The sequence below is a fragment of the Nipponia nippon genome, unplaced genomic scaffold (assembly GCF_047370975.1).
Source record: "Nipponia nippon isolate SJK-2023a ecotype South Korea unplaced genomic scaffold, ASM4737097v1 scaffold_1, whole genome shotgun sequence".
Lineage (NCBI taxonomy): Eukaryota > Metazoa > Chordata > Aves > Pelecaniformes > Threskiornithidae > Nipponia > Nipponia nippon.
Genome location: NW_028262290.1, coordinates 111346547 through 111363302, shown reverse-complemented (window position 1 = coordinate 111363302; position 16756 = coordinate 111346547). Strand labels below are relative to the sequence as shown.

Genomic DNA, 16756 nt, shown 5'->3' with positions numbered 1-16756 from the left:
GCCTTGACTCTGTGTAGGCACTGTTCAGCAATAATGAAAATATCCCTGTGTTATCAACGCTGTTTTCACCACAAATCCAAAACATAGCCCCGTAACAGCTACTACGAAGAAAATTAGCTCTATCCCAGCCAAAACCAGCACAGAGCAGAATTAAGATTACCTGAATCCTAATCCAGTAGGCTGTTCTCTAAGACCTGGAGTTGTACTGCCTAACAGCAGGCACCAAAATAAGCTTTGTCACATTAGATTCTTATTTTTGGAGAGAAACAGGCACACTCAGAGGGAGATTCAACCCCCTGATACACGCACCAGCCTCCCAAGGTAGCACTCACTCTCTGTTGCGTAAAGTGGGAGCTAGGTACCAAGTCTGCACTTGAGCATGCCAGTTATATACCTCAAGCGTAGGATGTCCCTAAAACCTGACTATCCTGTACACAAACACACACAAAAGCACAAAGAGTTACAAACTGGGGAAGTATGAGTATATTGATAATTAGACAAGCAATACCATATTCTTCACTCATTGTTACTTATGATTTCTCACAACTGGTACAAACTGGAGGCAGGTGAAAGCTTCTAGCTCTTTCCTTTTGCTGGGGAGGTGATTCTCCCCAGAATACATAGTGGATTTGAACTGGGTGGTTTCTTTCCTTCGGTCCTGCTACTTAGAAACTCCGTTAAATCACAAATACATTTCATGCGTCCTTATGCATTGGTAATAAAACGTTGTCTAATAAATTCTAATACAGTTGTGCCGCCAGCATAACAGAGAAGAAATTACCCGTAATACCAGGAGATCCTACCTCCCTGTATTGATTTCAGTTCAGTAATGCTTCACAACACAAAGGCCCACACACCCACAGGCCCAGCAGATGCCAGACTAATCGATTCTGGGCTGAAATAGGAGGGTGTCCTCAAAAACCAGTAAGTGGTTTTGTTCCCTTTCTATTTTGTCCCTTAGAAAAATGAAGTCTCTCTCACCCTGGAAGATTTATTGAGATCTTGAAGGAAGAATAGATGGTTTATGCGTGATAAGGTGGTTTTCCAAAGTACATAGTTCATTCATTCATGTCAACAGAAATCTTACGATAGAATTACAGTGTTAAATTATATATACTGTGTGCTACAAAATGCGTGCTAAAGGGAACAAGTGTTTTTTGTTCCCTGGGAAAGGAAGTTGCACATCAATGTTTTTCCCAAAGATTCAGACATGTTTTGTCTGACACGTCCACTGTATCTTTAGCTTTTTAAAATAAATTAAATTCTTGTCAGTATCAGTTGATTTCTTAGTTGTATTACGGTACACAATGCAAATACTACTAGCACACAATTAATTACATCTCTGCTTAATTACACCTTGTCATTTTTCTCTGCAAATATTTTATGTGCAGAGCTGTACTGGCACATATGCTAATACATAACAAAGGACTATCCCTACATACATCCTTAGGGCCACATTGCAAATGTCTGCTACACCGTCTATATGGTTTTAGGTGCCCGCTGTAGCATTTAAACACCAGAGAGCAGTGACCAATTCAGATTTGCTGCTACCTTGGGCTGCCCAGCCCTAAGTTCCTACGCAGTCAATGGAGTGGAATAGTTGCAATAGCACTCTCCTCTGACCAGGTGCTCTCTTACACCGAGGAGCCGGAGTCACACCCTAAAACGTCATGGGTGCTACAGAGAAGCTCTCGCTGTGGTCACTTGCTAGCAATTGAATAGGAATTATTAATGTAATGCATTTTCATGGAAATATTTCTGTTCGTTTTGGGTTAAAGAGTTCATTTTTTCCACTTGTTTTAGGCAAGGTGCCAGGGGACATTTCCCAAACGGAGGATGTGGGGTATACTATGAACTGGTTTTTATTGCATTATGATATGCAGCTTGGGCCACGGGACAAAAATTCAAAATAAAACGACATTTGTTGTCTTAAACAAGATAGCTCTAAAGGGAGATTAAAAGGACAAAGGCCATGTCCATTAACAAGCAGCATGGTGCAAAAGGGGCATTTCCATAGAGTGAAACAGTTGGTATCAAGGTCCTAGCAACCACTCTAGATGTATTACAGGGGGAAGGTTATTTTGGACTGGCTCTGGTCTGGTCCCGGTCCCGGACAGAATGCCCGTTTGCAGTGGAAGTGCCTGAGGCGCACTCCTGCAGTGCATCTCAGTGTCCCATCCTACACCAATCCACTCCGTCTGTTCCAAGACCACTCTACCATGCAAATCAAAGCAGAGTAAATCGGGACAATCGAGAGCTTAGTTTCAGAGGTGCACTCCTGATCTGAACCATAACACTAATGACCAAAAGAATGCCTTTGATACTTTCTAGGCATGATCCAAACTGCTGTTAAAATCAATACAAAGACTTGGTTAACTTCGGCAATGGAGCTTCCCTTCTTCCACACAATGTGAAGGGAAGGGGTACGATTACTGGTCAAGAAAAGATGAAGGGAACAAGAAAGGGAGAACAGGCATGAGTGCACGTGCATTTTGTCAACAACCAGTGATGCCTTTTCTGCAACTAAAGATCTTTAAAACTGTGTGATTTCAGGGCATGATTGAATGCAGGTGTTGAAGAGAGGGAATAATCAGTAAAGGCAAAATTAACATCCTATTCTTGGCTTCTCTGTGCGCTAGGAAATACTGAATGGCTGCAGACCACAGTATTAATGATACCTGAACTATGACTCAGCCACTCTTCCAACGAAGGGTTCTGGAATACGTATTAAGAAGCAATACAGTATATAGATACTCAAAGGGCTGCGGAAGTTGGGCCAGGATTTCTTGAAGACCCCTGAATCAATATGTGTACAGGGCCATGCTAAGACTCTTCCAACATTTTCATGGTCTCGTGAAAAGGCTGATCATAGCTAGCACACAACTTTTTTTCCCTGTCATGAAATACCCAAAATGTTTTGTGTCTTGTTTTGGCTGTTCTGTTGACTCAGTGTTACCAGGTTTCCTTCCCCCCTTCTCCCCCCCCCCCCATTTTTTCCGCCCTCCATTTAAGAGAATCCAACATTTTTTTGTGTAAGTGAACATGTTTTGGTATTTTAATCAGAACGAACTGCACCTGGATTGCTCCTTTATTGCTATCAGTTTCTCAAACTCTGTGGAATATGCAAAAATTAGCACAAGCCAAAATGGGAGGCCAATGAAACTAAATTCTAGAGGGAGATGGACTAAACACTGGTTAAATGCCCAGGATGTCAGAAACTGCAGAAAACTGAGCACAGAGAACAACAAAGATTTTAAAGTGCACCTACATTGCAAATAGAGCGCAATGGCTGCATGATGTGAACACTGAAGTCGAAGACTTCCAGCTGAGGTGATAAAAACTGGAATTTCCAGACTTAGAAACCACCTTCAGCCAAGTAATTGTGAGGAGGAGAGGAGGGGTCAAAACAATTTGTGTCATCCCTGAATGGTTACAGCCTGATAAAACAAAAACACACACTGAGCAGTCGATTTCTCTATTACGCTTAGGTTCCATTACATCACTTGCACTGTGAGTTTAAATCATCCTGTGTTTACACAAAGCTCCCATTTAAGTCAATGATTTAACAGTGAAAGATACAGTTATTAAGGCATCATTGTTATTATTTGAATTATTGTTATTAACATGGAAACTCTCCTCTCGTATCTCCCTATTTTGTTTGGCATCTATAAAACCTTTCATGCATGGAGTGGTCCATGACTAAAAAAACCACAATCTCAGTGCTTCATGTTCCCTCCTGCCAGTGATAATTCTTCTTAAAGTCAGCATATTAAACGTTTCCTCAGCTTGTACTTGTCCCTTGAGGCAAGCTCATGTTCTGCTTTCACCACTAAAAATAATTGTGTTTATAAATCTAGCGACAGATGTTGGGAACTTATCTCCTTACCATGGCAGAACATGCCTCATCTATTCGCCAGATCGGGGATTAGCTGGGGGGCAAGTGAGGAGCGGATATGAAGCTATGATGTTTGTCTCGCTTAAAAGATTCGGCTGAGAAGCAGGCGCTCTGCCACCATTAGGCTCCCGAGTGAACGTGCCGCTGGGATGACGGGGACGCAGCCCCCAGACCGGCCCGACCTAGGCAGGGGGCCCGTCCCCGCTTGGGGAGCGCAGCTGCTGCCGGGAGCGGGCCCCGAGCTGGCCTCGGAGGCTGGCACCGCGGGGCGCAGGCAGCCCGCAGCCCCAGCCGTTAACCGCCGCCGCCACCGCCACCGCCGCCGCCGCCGCCGCGGCCCAACGGCCCCAACCGCCCCCGCCCCGCCCCGCCCTTCGGCCCCGCCCCGCGGCCCCGCGCCGCCACCCGCCCCGGAGCCCGCCCGCGCGCTCCGCCGGAAGCAGCTGCCTCCCGCTGCCCCGCCTCCCTCCGGAAGCGGGTTCCGCCCACGCGCATCGGCGGCCTGGCCCCTGCCCCGCCGCGCGTGCCCGCTCCTCTTCCCCCCCGCCCCGACCTCCGCCGCGCGCGGCCTGCCGCCGCCCGACTCCCGCCCCCGCGCGCGCGCGGGGAGTGGGGCGGGGCTACGCCCGGTGACGCGGCTGCCTCTGCGGCGCAGCCCGCCCCGCCCCTCCCGGCCCCGCCCTCCGCCGCGGACGGCGCGCGCCGCCGGCTCTGGGCGCGGGGGCGGCGCCAGGCGGCACCAGGGCTCCCCTCGCCCGCCCCGCCCCGCCCTCCACACTCGCTCCTCCAGCGGGCAGCGGAGCTCGACCCGCCGCCGCCGCAGGTGAGCCGAGGGCAGCGCGGGGGGGCCGGGCCGGGCCGGGCCGCGCCGCGCCGCGCCACGCCACGCCACCGGGGCTGGGGAGGGGGAGAGCGCAGGGGCCCCTCCCCGCCCCCCGCCGGGGGAGAGCTCCAGGGCGGGCGGGCGGGAGGGAGGGGGCTCCCCGCCACCCCGCGCCCGCCGCTCTCTGCCGCCCGGGGGTCGGCGCCGGGGGGCGGCTGCCGCCCCTGGCCGGCGGTTTGTGCCTGCCGGCCCCACCCCGGGGTGTGGGAAGAGGCGGGCGCGGCCGCGGGCGGGGCCCGGAGCCTCCGGCGGGGGCCCGGCGGCCGGCAGCCGGCCGCTCCCTGAAGGTTACGGGCGTCCACCTTGGGGGCCTCCCGCCCCGGGCCTGCCGCTGCCCGCCCGGGCGCTGAGGGGAGCGGGGAGGGGGCGGCGGCGGGGTCCGGCCGCCTCCTGTTGCCGCGGCGGCGTGAGGCAGGTGCGGCGTCCCCGCCGCGGCCGCGTCCTCGGGGCGCGGGGTGCCGGCGGCCAACGCCCGCACCTGCGGGGGGCGGAGCGCCGGGCGGCCGCGCCTTCACCCCGAACAAAGGGGCCGCGCCGCGGGGTCGGCGGGGGAGGGAGCCGGGCTCTCACCCCCCGGGCCGGGCCGGACGGAGCGGCTGCCGCGGCGGCGGCTCCTGTCGTATCGGCGGCCGGGTGCCGGAGCTCTGCGCGCCCGTGTGCGCGTTGCGGTTCGGGGATGAGCAAGAGCAGCGTTTCTGCAACGTGTAATTGCTGCTCGCTTTCGTCTGCTGTTCTCTTCGGTAGTGGTACGCGTTAAAAGGCGTCGCTGCTAACTATAGCTTGTGCTTGCCTGCAACAAAAGGAAGAAGTGCGAAGTATGGCTATTAAGTTGCCTAAATAAAAGAGCCTTTCGGTGCTCACGTATTTGGTTAGGTAAATAATCTGGTGTTTACTTTGGGGTTTCTTTTAAATGGAAGCTAAGAGCTTCAGCTGCTTCCCCTTAATTGAGTCTCTTTAAAAATGAAGATGTTAAGTGGGCCATACGTATCCCAAGAGTCACCTGGAGAGAGATTTTTACGTACGATCTGTGTGTCTGCTTTGTAGCATCATTGAACTGTCCTGGCAGAAAGACTTCTGAGGCGCTTATTTTCAGACTCAAAATGACCCTGATGTTTTGTTTCAAGCTTGCATTTCCAGTTCTCATTGGAAAGAGACTTTGCGTTCTGCAGTGCAAACCATTGCACTTCCACGAGTGGAAGCAATACGTACCTCTGCTGGCATTTCAGTGCCTGGAGATAGGTTATGCACAAAAAGCTATCAGTTGTTCCTTGTCTTTTCTGATGAAAGTTACACTGAAAAGAGAGGAGCTCCTGGGAAAGGGGCTGCGTGGACTGGGAGAAGATACTGGCATACTATTAGTTATCAGTATAATTAATAGTGATTATAACTGGATTCTTAAGTAAAAATCCTCTTTTTTCTTTTCAGCTGACTTATTCATCTAATAGCATGTACCTCAACGTTTAAATCTTGGGAAATTGTGAGCATTCTTAATAGAATGAAGAACAACTATGTGATGAGTAAATCTCTGATGTGGATTTAAACCCTTTAGTCTGTGCTTGTGAGACAGCTTGTCAAACATTTTTTGTGGAAGCCTCCAAATGGTAGAAGCTATAGGGATTGCCAGTGCTAGTGATGTTTACCTTTTTTTTTCTTTTCTGTAAAAATGGGAGAATGTGACGTACTGTTGCACAAAAATATCAGAAAAAGCCTTCAGTCCACTGCATGAGAGGTCAACTGTGGGGTTAAATAAGCTGTGATACTAAATAGTGAATGTACTCCTTTACTATTGAGAATTCCTTGATCTCAGTCTTCACTTTGTCATGTTCTTCTGAATTTGAGGAAGGGAAAAAATAGAACCATTTTAAGATGAAGTCAGTATTTTGAGTTGCATGCACTTTGACAATGTTGAAATAATGTAATCTTTTTTTTTTTAGGCCATAGAGAGAGGATCATTACCCATAAAAGAGAAAGCTAGAATGTCCACTAGCTGTGGATTTGTTATCTGTGTCACCTGTAGGCATGTACTCTTTACATAAATAATCCTTAGAAATAGTAGGCTATTGGGGGGGGGGGGAGTGGGGAAGGGGGGCAGGAAGAGATGTGGCTGTGAGGATAAGGCAGTGCTGCCTAAAAGCAACCAAGGAGGAATGCAAGACCATTAAATAAGTGTTGTTGGAGACCTTGCAGTGGTCCATGTGTCTTCTGTATTCGGACTGACTTCCATAAGAACAGTTGTGTTCTTAACCGCAGTTAAGTCATGCGCCGATATCCCTGCGTGTACTTTTTTGAACGGATTACCCTGAAACAGGGGTGTTCTAAGATGAGCTTTTACTCCTGCTAAATTTCAAGTGCATCTGACTTGGAAGAAAATAATTGCTGAGGCAAAGGATGGTGCTGTCTTAGAAACTGATGTATGGCAGTCTCTGGTATCAAAGAATAATGTAGGTACAGTGTCTTGTTACATAAAAAGTTATTTAGGCAACTGCATTTCGGATAATTGCCAACAGCATTATTTTCCCTGCAGTTTCACAATTGAAGAAGAAACAATTGTGTGAGAAAAATCTCGGAACTTTGTGATTGGATTTGTTTGTTTTGCCAACGTAGCAAGTGCTATAGGATATAGTGGTCCTGGGAATAAGTCACTGATCACATGCCTGGTGTGTTCTGGGAACTCCCCACCCCCTTGAGAGTGCTTGCAGCCAGCTTCCAGTAAACTTCTAATGGCTCCAAGCTATTGAAATTACTTTGCATCTAAATTGAAATCTATTTTAAGTGAACAAGGTAGTTTGGTAGGCTAGTGACAGCATTCTTGTGAACATATTATAGCCTGCCCACATCACACACGCAATTATGGGACAACTGTTTTAAGTCTCCTTCCTACCTTGTGAAGAATTGATGTGAGGAACCAAGAAAATAGAACAGTTGGTATAATTACTGTGCATCCACTGAACGTTCTGCAAAATGTTTTACAGTTTATAAATTACTAAGTAGGGAAGAAATGGTTCTGTTTTATTAGTCTGTTGCAGTACTTAAAATCAGCTCTTAGGGTAGTTCCAAAACGTAACCGGTAAGTCTTACTGTCTGCAGAACCTGAAATTACTTCTGGTCCTTGTGGATGTAAAGAACTTAGAGTCACTTTAACTATAGCAAATGTGGCTTGAAGACAGACCAAGGAGTTATTAAATCCTGTTTTGCTTCTTGTCATGTTTTCTTAACTATTGCGAGTCAGAGTAAGCACCTACCAAGCAAGGATTTGTCAGTGGGCACAGCTGCTCGTGGAAACTCTTTGGTAGACGTCCAACCCGCAACCATCAGGTTAGGCTTATACTGCTGAATCTGAGGAGCTCTACACAGCAGCAAAAAAATCTGAAATTCCTACAGAAAAACCAGTACTGTATTTAAGAGTGGGAGCAAGTTGGAAAGAAATGTAGTATAAGCTAAGTGACACTGCCTTAGAATGACCCAATGAGAGAATTGATTGCCTGTGCCTAGAGGGTGGCTTAGTCTTTACTACTGATGTTTTGTTTGGGATTAGTTTTGTGTCTGTCAAAATTCCCAGCACCTTTGGGGCAATAGATTGGTAACACTGAAGACTTCAAGCTGTGCATAGAGGGGAAGACTGGAGAAAGAGGTGTGTGGGAGAGGTTAGACAACATAAAGAGAGGAAATGTAATGAAAAAGACAGTTACTACAGAGAATTCAAAATAAGCTATGCTGTAATCAGTTTATAATGGTAATATGGAGAGGAGCCAAGAATGCAAAGAAGGTAGCACAAACAAGAGATATAAAGAGAGTTGGTTGCGTAGTAACTCTGCAATCATTACTTTAGTGAAATTGATGATGCTTATTTTGTGATATTGGCTCCTTAGTTCAAGCAATTACAATATACATTGAATTCCTACCAGTACAGTTCATTCAATGTATTGTATTTTTCTAAGTTGACTACATCATTTGATGCAAGAGTGTGGGAATGTCTGGTGCAGTGGCCCACAAGGTTTTATTAAAAAAATGGCATGTAAATACACTGTATGACCAAACAAGTATTTGTGCAAATTAAGGAAAATGTGATTTTTTTTTTTTTTTGCAAAGGAGCTTGGCACCTGTGCTTAGTGTGTAGGTAGCAGGGTTCAGCCATGCATTCAGGCCTTGGTACCTCTTTCATTTTACTCTCTGAAATGCTAACTTAATATCCTTCTGTGCCGCTGTTAGACTTTATCTTTAACTCTGATCCTTGTCTGAGAATGCTTATGTGTAACACCTGCATATAGGCAGGCGGAAATGTTTCTGTCAACGTTAAACAGAGTGCAGTAAACATGGAAGTCTTCCAGACATGAAACTTCTGTGAAGAACCTTAAAAGCCAGCTACGTGTGGTATAGTCCTTCTCTTTGCTAGTACTCCCATTGAAGCCCATCAGACAGTGCAGAGTAAAGCTAATCTGTCATTTCAAGGCTGTACCAGTGTAGTCCTGTTGGTATAACTGTGCTGTTTCCTGAAAGGGCTTTTAGTATGGAAGTAGTTAATTCCAGCAACGCTTTCCCCAGTGGGATTTATTTCAGACCTCAAAATAAAATAAACTATACAGACAGGAAAACAACGTGAGAGACTTCTGCAGGCATGATGTATCACTCACCAAAACCCACCCTTGATGGGTGAGGTCACGCTGTGGAAGATGTTTCAGTACGTGGACCTGAAGGCCCTACTCAAAGCAAGGCTGGTAGAAGCTTATCCTTAATCATCTGTCACTGTTACCCATGGAGATCAAAGTAAGCAAAAACGGGTACTGAATTAAAGTGGTTATTGTGTGGAAGAGCTATTTTGGTGTGACAACACTAAATGATAAAGTTTTTACACACTTAACCACCTAAATTAATTCCACCTTTGTAGTGTAACATGCATATAAACCTTCATTCCAATCCTCAGAACTCTTGTATTTCAAGAATTTAAAGAGACTTTAAATTAAGACTTAAAATCGCACACTCTTAAAAACTGGTTTCTGTAAGGTCAAAATTTATATTTAACTATATCCAAAGTAAGAGTTCATTGCAATGCTTCAGTGACTGGTCCAGTATGGTCGTAACCGATAGCTCCGTACACCTTATGGCAACTTGAATTCTCTGACTTTTTGTACATTTACATTTTTGAAGTTATCACTGATTTGAAAACAAATATGAAGTTTGTTTTACATTGGTATAGTTCACATTGTGAAGTCAGTGACGCAGCACTCGTCTGTATGAGTACGATTTGTTAAAGCATCTTTTCTTCATGCTCCAGGTTGTGTATTTTTTGTCTGCTGCTGATCAGCCATGATGGCTTTGAGATTCCAGTTCGTTCATATGCACTGGAAGTAAGGTATGTAATAAAACAGGAGCGCTTAGCCTAGAAAGAAAACACTGCACTCTGGACTCCTCCTCTATACAGTCCAGTATTGTCATTCAGAATTTAAAGAGCAAATGCATTAGGCTAAATATCAGAAACTGCTTTCTGTTAAGCAAGTTCATCCTCTAAAATGTTATTAAATGGTTAGTGTTGCAAGGAAGAAAAGATGGCTACGTGTAACTTTCATCACGAAATTCAGTGTGGTCTGCAACATATTGGAGTACCCCAGGAGGAAGATACCCACTGTAACTTGAGATGCATAAAATGCTAGTACTTGATTGTTTTTCCCTGTTTAATGAAGACTGTGATAAGAACAATAATGAAAAATTAAAAGACTGTGATAAAGAACAATAAGAAGGCTGCTAGTCTGAATTATTAATTTGGTTTGCGTCGGTACTCATTTTGTTTTAGTGTACAGTGTAACATAAAGGACTGGTTTTAGAACAATTAAATAAAAAAAATACAGGTGCATTTTTTTCAGAAATATTAAAAAGGGTGAAGTTAACCAAGTGGTTTTTCCAATTGCAGTGTTCTTTCGGGGAAGAACTTGTCTCAGGTGTGGTTGTGTAACAACAGTTGAGTGGGAGCTGTTGCTGCCTTATGGACTTACAGGAATTAAATTCTAAATCTTAATCTATGTTATGTCTCAGTCCTCTTTCTTAACATCTCGTTTTGATAACAACTTGGATCTTCAGTCATGATCTCAACTTTTTACCCTTCTGCTGTGAGGGGAAAATACTTGCTTTTAACCAATGTATATTGCACATCTTTAATGTCTCTGTGCTTTGTTAAGGAATCCCATTGCAGGCATTGCCAACTGGTATTTTCTGTGTTCAGAGCTAGGGAGGTTATAATTTGTAGATTGGTGGTGTTCTTCAAGAGGCCTGTAGCTGATCCACAAAATATTTTAGTAAAGTCTGTGTGCGTACTCCCATGCAACTGGCTCCCTGACAGTCACTAACTTTGGGCATATAGTTATTAGTTTTACCGATGGGCTTATAGTTACAATTACGCTTTTAAAAAGATTTTTGTAGTGCAGCTGCTCACCAAAATGCTAGAATTTCTCAACTCCTCTTTGCCCAAGAACCAAAGAGTGATATATGAAATGTTTGGTTTTGGAATCATTCAAAAACTTTAGAAGGTCCCGATTTTTATTTTGAGGAACTTCTTTACTGTCCTGTCTCTTTAAAGTTTTTCACTGGATCTTATTGGCAAAGTTGATCTTTTTAGGTAACTTAGTTTGGCATGAGTTGAACTTTTCTAGTAGAAGATCATCTGTTTTTCTTAAAATTAAATGAAGGTTAACCTGTATCTGTTGTATTTTCTGTCTTGGAAAGGTTGTGCTTTATAGCTCTTGCAGTCAAAACGAATAGAAGAATGAAATAATCTAACAAAAGCACTCTTCTCTGCAAGATGTATGAGACCATGTGTATAACATGCATAGTTTAAGTGACTTTCTTCAGGCTGGAGTATTTTGAAGAGCATTGAAAGAGCAAATTAGTTCTAGTGACCTTAAGTGTAGTTTGGAAAATTTGAGGAAAACCATCCATTGCTTGAGGAGCAAAGTTTTATATTGTAATCTTTCTAATAGGTTTTACTACAATTTTAGGTGGTAAAACTTTGTTACAGGTATGGGGGAAAAAAAAGTTCTGGGAGGAGAAACTGAAGCAGAAACAATCTTGTAGCCAAATACTAGGGTATTTTTTTTTTTTTTAAAGTATGAACAGTGAAATACTATATAATAATATACTGAAATGGTCATAACTAACCCAGTCAGGATAGCATAGTTATTCTTGGATTGTCAGTGGTTTGAAGAAGAGATTTTTCAGGAACAAAAATTCTGTTTCTCAGGAGACTAAGATCTTTCATGCTGACCATTATCTGTGAACAACAGGAATGGGTTTTAACAACATTAACTTTTCCAGACTTTATGCAGGACTCAGCCTGTACGTGTATTAAGGTAAAAGAAATAAACCCCTCAAGGAAAAAAGATGTAAAATTAGCTTCTGACTCTGTGGCGAACTGATGCTATTAGAAGTCCCGCAGCTGAATTGAAAGTATGCAAGTGAGCAGCTGGAAATAAAATGTTTTCATAAGTCGGCAGTAGTGAAGGTTTTGTAGGCCAGAGGAAATCCTATATTACACCATGCAACATTGAAAAGGTATTAGGTCACGTACTTCTCACTGGAATTTAAAGGTTCACGTGTACAGAAAGAAATACAGATCACGCTTGGTAGTGTTTAGCGTTGCAACATGTGTAGAATTAAATCAATTAAACGTTGCTAAAGATAACGGATTTCACCATATAGAGACTTCTATAGTAGTTCTCCCCTGGGGAGGCTGACCTTTAAAATAAACTGGATTTAGTCTGTGACCATTGCTGGAATGCCTTTAGCTTTTGCGTTATGTGTCTGGCCACAGGAAGACACACACGCTTGAGACCCATCTAGTGATGTGCAGTAGTATATCATCCTTAATGGTGCCTTTTCCAAGACTCCTTGCCTTTGGCATGTGCTTACAAAACTAATTTTTAGGTCGTGTATCAGTAGTTTTTGATAGCTACCTCACTTGGTTACCCAGATAGTCTAAAATGAACGTTATACTTGCTTCTGTGTTCAGAAATTGATCTATGATTTTCACATACATTGCTGTATAAAGAACATTTTTTAGATAGTTTGTTGTGTTAAAACTTAGAACTTACACACTTACATTCTTGTAAGACATTTAACAGTTCTCATGCACATGATAATGCACAACATTGCGGAAGAGCTTTAAGAATTCAAATAGGAACAAAAAGCAATTTTTAAAACTTACTACTTTACAATTTGAGAACATTTAACTTGGAAATGTCTTCTGTGGTACTGCAAGAAAAGTCTGATCAGTATTTTAAGCATGGCAAGATCAAAACCACCTTGCAGAAGACAATTGCCTGATTTGGTCTTTTAGGTCTACTAGATTGACTCTACCAATTTTTCAAATCATAGATCTAATAGTTCTACAATAAACAGCATCTAAAAATGGGGAGGGATCTGACTAAACAGTGTTACAACCTCATGAACGCTGTATTACCATGCAACAGTCAGGTCTGTAACCACTTTTGTCCTTGAATCACCTGCTCAAAAGGTTAATTACAAGCCTTTGTGTATTTGCAAATCAGTCTCATTCAGTGAGTCATGCATATGAAATCCTCTTCCCCTGAATAAAACAGAAAAATGATTAGGATTTTAGGAGGAGCAATTTGTACTGCATAGAATGTAAACAGGAGGAGAAGTTACCGGAACAAAATATGACTACAAAAGGAACGCTTTTACAATAATGCTACAAAGGAGTACTTACGCATTTGTATTTGGGTGGTAAAACAGATGGCAAAGTCATAAAATAAATGAAGTAACTTACTTTGCCAAGTCAGATTTCACTAATGAAATTTATTTGCTACAGCTGGATGATTCCTTAGAGGAAGAAAAGGAATTTTTTGAAATGCAAAATCCAACTTGCTCCTGTTTGATTAGATTCCATTTGGCTGGTGTGTTGATGCAGCCTGCCTGTGGGGAGAGAGAATGCTTGCCTGTATTTGTGAAGAGAGGACGGAGAATTTGGTGGTACCTCCTTCTTGATGTCTCTTGCTAATGACCTGTGTTCAGTCCTGTGTGTTTGCACTATTTGTGCTGTGGCCTTTGATATAAATGTGCTTACACCTGCTGGAGCACTTATTCCCTGTATCCTTCATTGCAAGAAGCCAATTAATAAAATGTGAAGGATACTGTATTCTGGTGTTCCTACTCCGCTTTTGTTGAAACTTCATCCAGCTAGGCACTAACCACTTGGAAGAAGGCAGTGCCTGCCTCGAAAATGCTTTATTTGAAAGCTTAAACTTTTTCTATGTCAAGAATTTCATAGGAGTGTTATTCAAACAAGGCTTCTGTGTTCATTCTGTCTGTGCTAGTACCTTGAAAGAATTTAGGGGTGTTCATGTGAGTTTTCACCATAATACTATATGACTGGCTAACGAGGCAAAAGAAGTTGTTTTGAGCAGGATAAACTCCCTGATCTATCAACATCAGAACTTGTCTCACTGTGCAGCAAGATGCCTGCAACACAACAAGGCTGCTTCTACCAACCAGAATACGTGGATGGCATCCCTCCTATAGATTCCTTAAGTGCTGAGTGCAGCCTGCCATGAGGCTAGCGGGAACTGGTTTTTGCTTTGCAGATACCAATTGTTTCTAGATTCCTCTGTCACAAGTTAATTTCCCTGCCTATAGAGCAGCGAAACTATTTGGGTGGAGTTTTGGCTTTAGTGAGTGTGGATCATAAGTCATGCTTTCTGGCTGTAAAAATGACCGTATGGATATCTGCTTTTTCTAGAAAATGCACATCTGACATTCTGAACTTCTAACTAAAGGAAGAGTATAGGGTTGTTAACAACTAATGAGATACTTGTGTTAGAGGAAAACTTGATTTATGGACTTGTTCTGGCAAACCTATATTTTTCAAGTATGCCTTTTGGAAGCCTTCTTCAGACTTTGTTTAAAGAATTTACTTCATCAAGCCAAGTCAAAATGCTTACATTTAAATCTTCCTTAAATTTCTTTAGTAAATGTTGAGTGTAAGTATGCAGGGGCAAAAAGGACACAATGATGTGGTTGAGATTTCTTTTGAAGTGTGTTTGACAAAAAAAGCTGGTTTTATGATACTGAATATGCTGTGAGCAACTGTTTGAGAGGAGAGCTCTTGAACTGCTTTTAAAAGTGAACTGTTGAGGGTCATGCTGCAAGCTCTGGCATAGTGCCTTCGAGGGAACTCCATTTTTGTTGCTTTCCAGAATAGCTGGAAGCAGCAGCTCTGTGCAGATGTGAGTGATGCCTGGCTTGTCAGTCAAAAGTTAACTTCCAAATGTGCTTTCTTGCACTTGAAGCACAGGGTGAAAATGGCTATAGCTAGTATGTCTTAGGTGACACTAGCTTAAATGTGTCCTTGAAGTGCTTCCCTCAGTCCTTAGTTGAATAGCACTAACTTAAGACCCCAAGTTGTTGATCCTGTGTTACTAAAATTCATCCTTGTAGGCTATGCCTTGCCCCTTATATTTTATGAAGGGGAGAAAAAGTGTCTTGTATATCAAATGCTGAATAAAATTCAGTAGTAGCAGCTGCTTTACATAGCATCTCCCATGAATGTAACTTGACTTTTGTCAGGAGACTTGATGGTGGGTATTTGGTATGGGAGCCTCTTCTGCAGATGCCTCCCTCTTCTGTCTCAGCCTTTCATTCCTCCTCAGTTTTGCTTGTGCTAGAAAATCGGCTGTAGTACCATAGTACCGGTTTGTCTGTCTTGCCTCTGAATCCATGCAAGTCTGTAGCGTGGATAGCTTTGACAGACTAGTGACATGTAATGGTTTGTTCTGTTAATTTCTCCTCATAGTATATAATATTAAATCAATACAAAATGAATACCTTTTGTTAATATTCTAGATTACAGACCTCTGTGTTTAGAAACTTAATCTAAAAGAAGACATGACTCTTATGCTTTGTGTTAAAGCAACACTTCAACACCGTCAACCTCAGAAAGCTGAGTTGCCTCAGCGATTAGAATAGACTGAGATAGGGCACCAGCCACGTGGTGAACTCGATGAAGCAGAAACAGTATTCTAGACTCTCATGTAAGTGTGTACGTTACCAAAATTACTTCACAGTGTAACTTCAGTCAACTGAACTATGAAAACAAGCTTGCTGCTTGTGTTAACCTAGGTGCTGTGCTTGAGTTTGCTTCTTTTCCCACTGATCTCTGCATCAATCCAGATAAACCATTGCAAGTATGTAGAACTCTTCCAAATGTTCCATAATAGCCATCACGTAACTTCTAAAAAGCAAGGAATCTTAAACTGATGCCAAACTGCAGTTGAGGAACCTTACAACACTTGCATTGTTTTTTCACAGTGTTTATGGGCTGGAGGTGCTGCAGTTCAGCTTTCCCCATGCTCAGCTATGTGTTTTTCTGGTCTACCTTTTGTGCCAGCAAGCTTGTTTAGGTAGCTAATCTGTCCAAAAACTAACCAAGTATAGGTTAGTTTTTGTCTAGAGCAACTTCTGAACTGCTTTGTCACCTACCTGTTGGAAACAGCAGTGCCTATTGGAAGGAAGGATATGGGAATATCAGTCAGACTGTGGCAGGTTCAGTTTCTGTCAGCCTTGAAGATACACCCAGTTGGGCTCAAGTGTTGCGTGTTTTGTCAGCTCTTTGTGGACAATAATGTAGCTGCTTCATTTTCTTTTCAGTACATTGCAAGGTTTAAAATATTAAGACTTTGATTTTGTTCCAGACTATTTCTGCTGTTCAGTTTGTCAGGGTTTTCTTGTGCTGTTCCATATGGGTTTCAAGAAATTTCTTTATGGAAGTGCCTCCCCAGAAGTCGTCTTGCAGGATGCCAAAGAGGCTTTTTGGTAACAATATGCTGAAAAGATGACTTAAAACATATGGAATACATGTCTATTCTCACATCAGAAGCTGCTGCGTAGTTCATGGCTATGCCCAGAAGCTGGCACTAAGGCCCTGTGGAGCCTCTGGGAGACTGCCAGAAGGCTGTGAACTTATTTACTCTTTGCTA

The 16756-nt window shown here is 43.4% G+C and overlaps 1 protein-coding gene across 2 annotated transcripts in view; it reads left to right on the top strand.

The window, feature by feature from the left end:
• Nucleotides 1-4585: 4585 nt before the first annotated feature.
• Nucleotides 4586-16756, top strand: part of RALA (RAS like proto-oncogene A) — a 29693-nt gene continuing 17522 nt past the window's right edge. The window contains exons 1-2 of one of the 2 annotated variants that reach the window (XM_087766992.1): nt 4668-4718; nt 10051-10128. The gene's annotated coding sequence lies outside the window, so the exon portion shown is untranslated. Of the gene's footprint in view, nt 4719-10050; nt 10129-16756 lie in introns of both variants that reach the window. The other variant, XM_087766998.1, reaches the window with a different exon arrangement.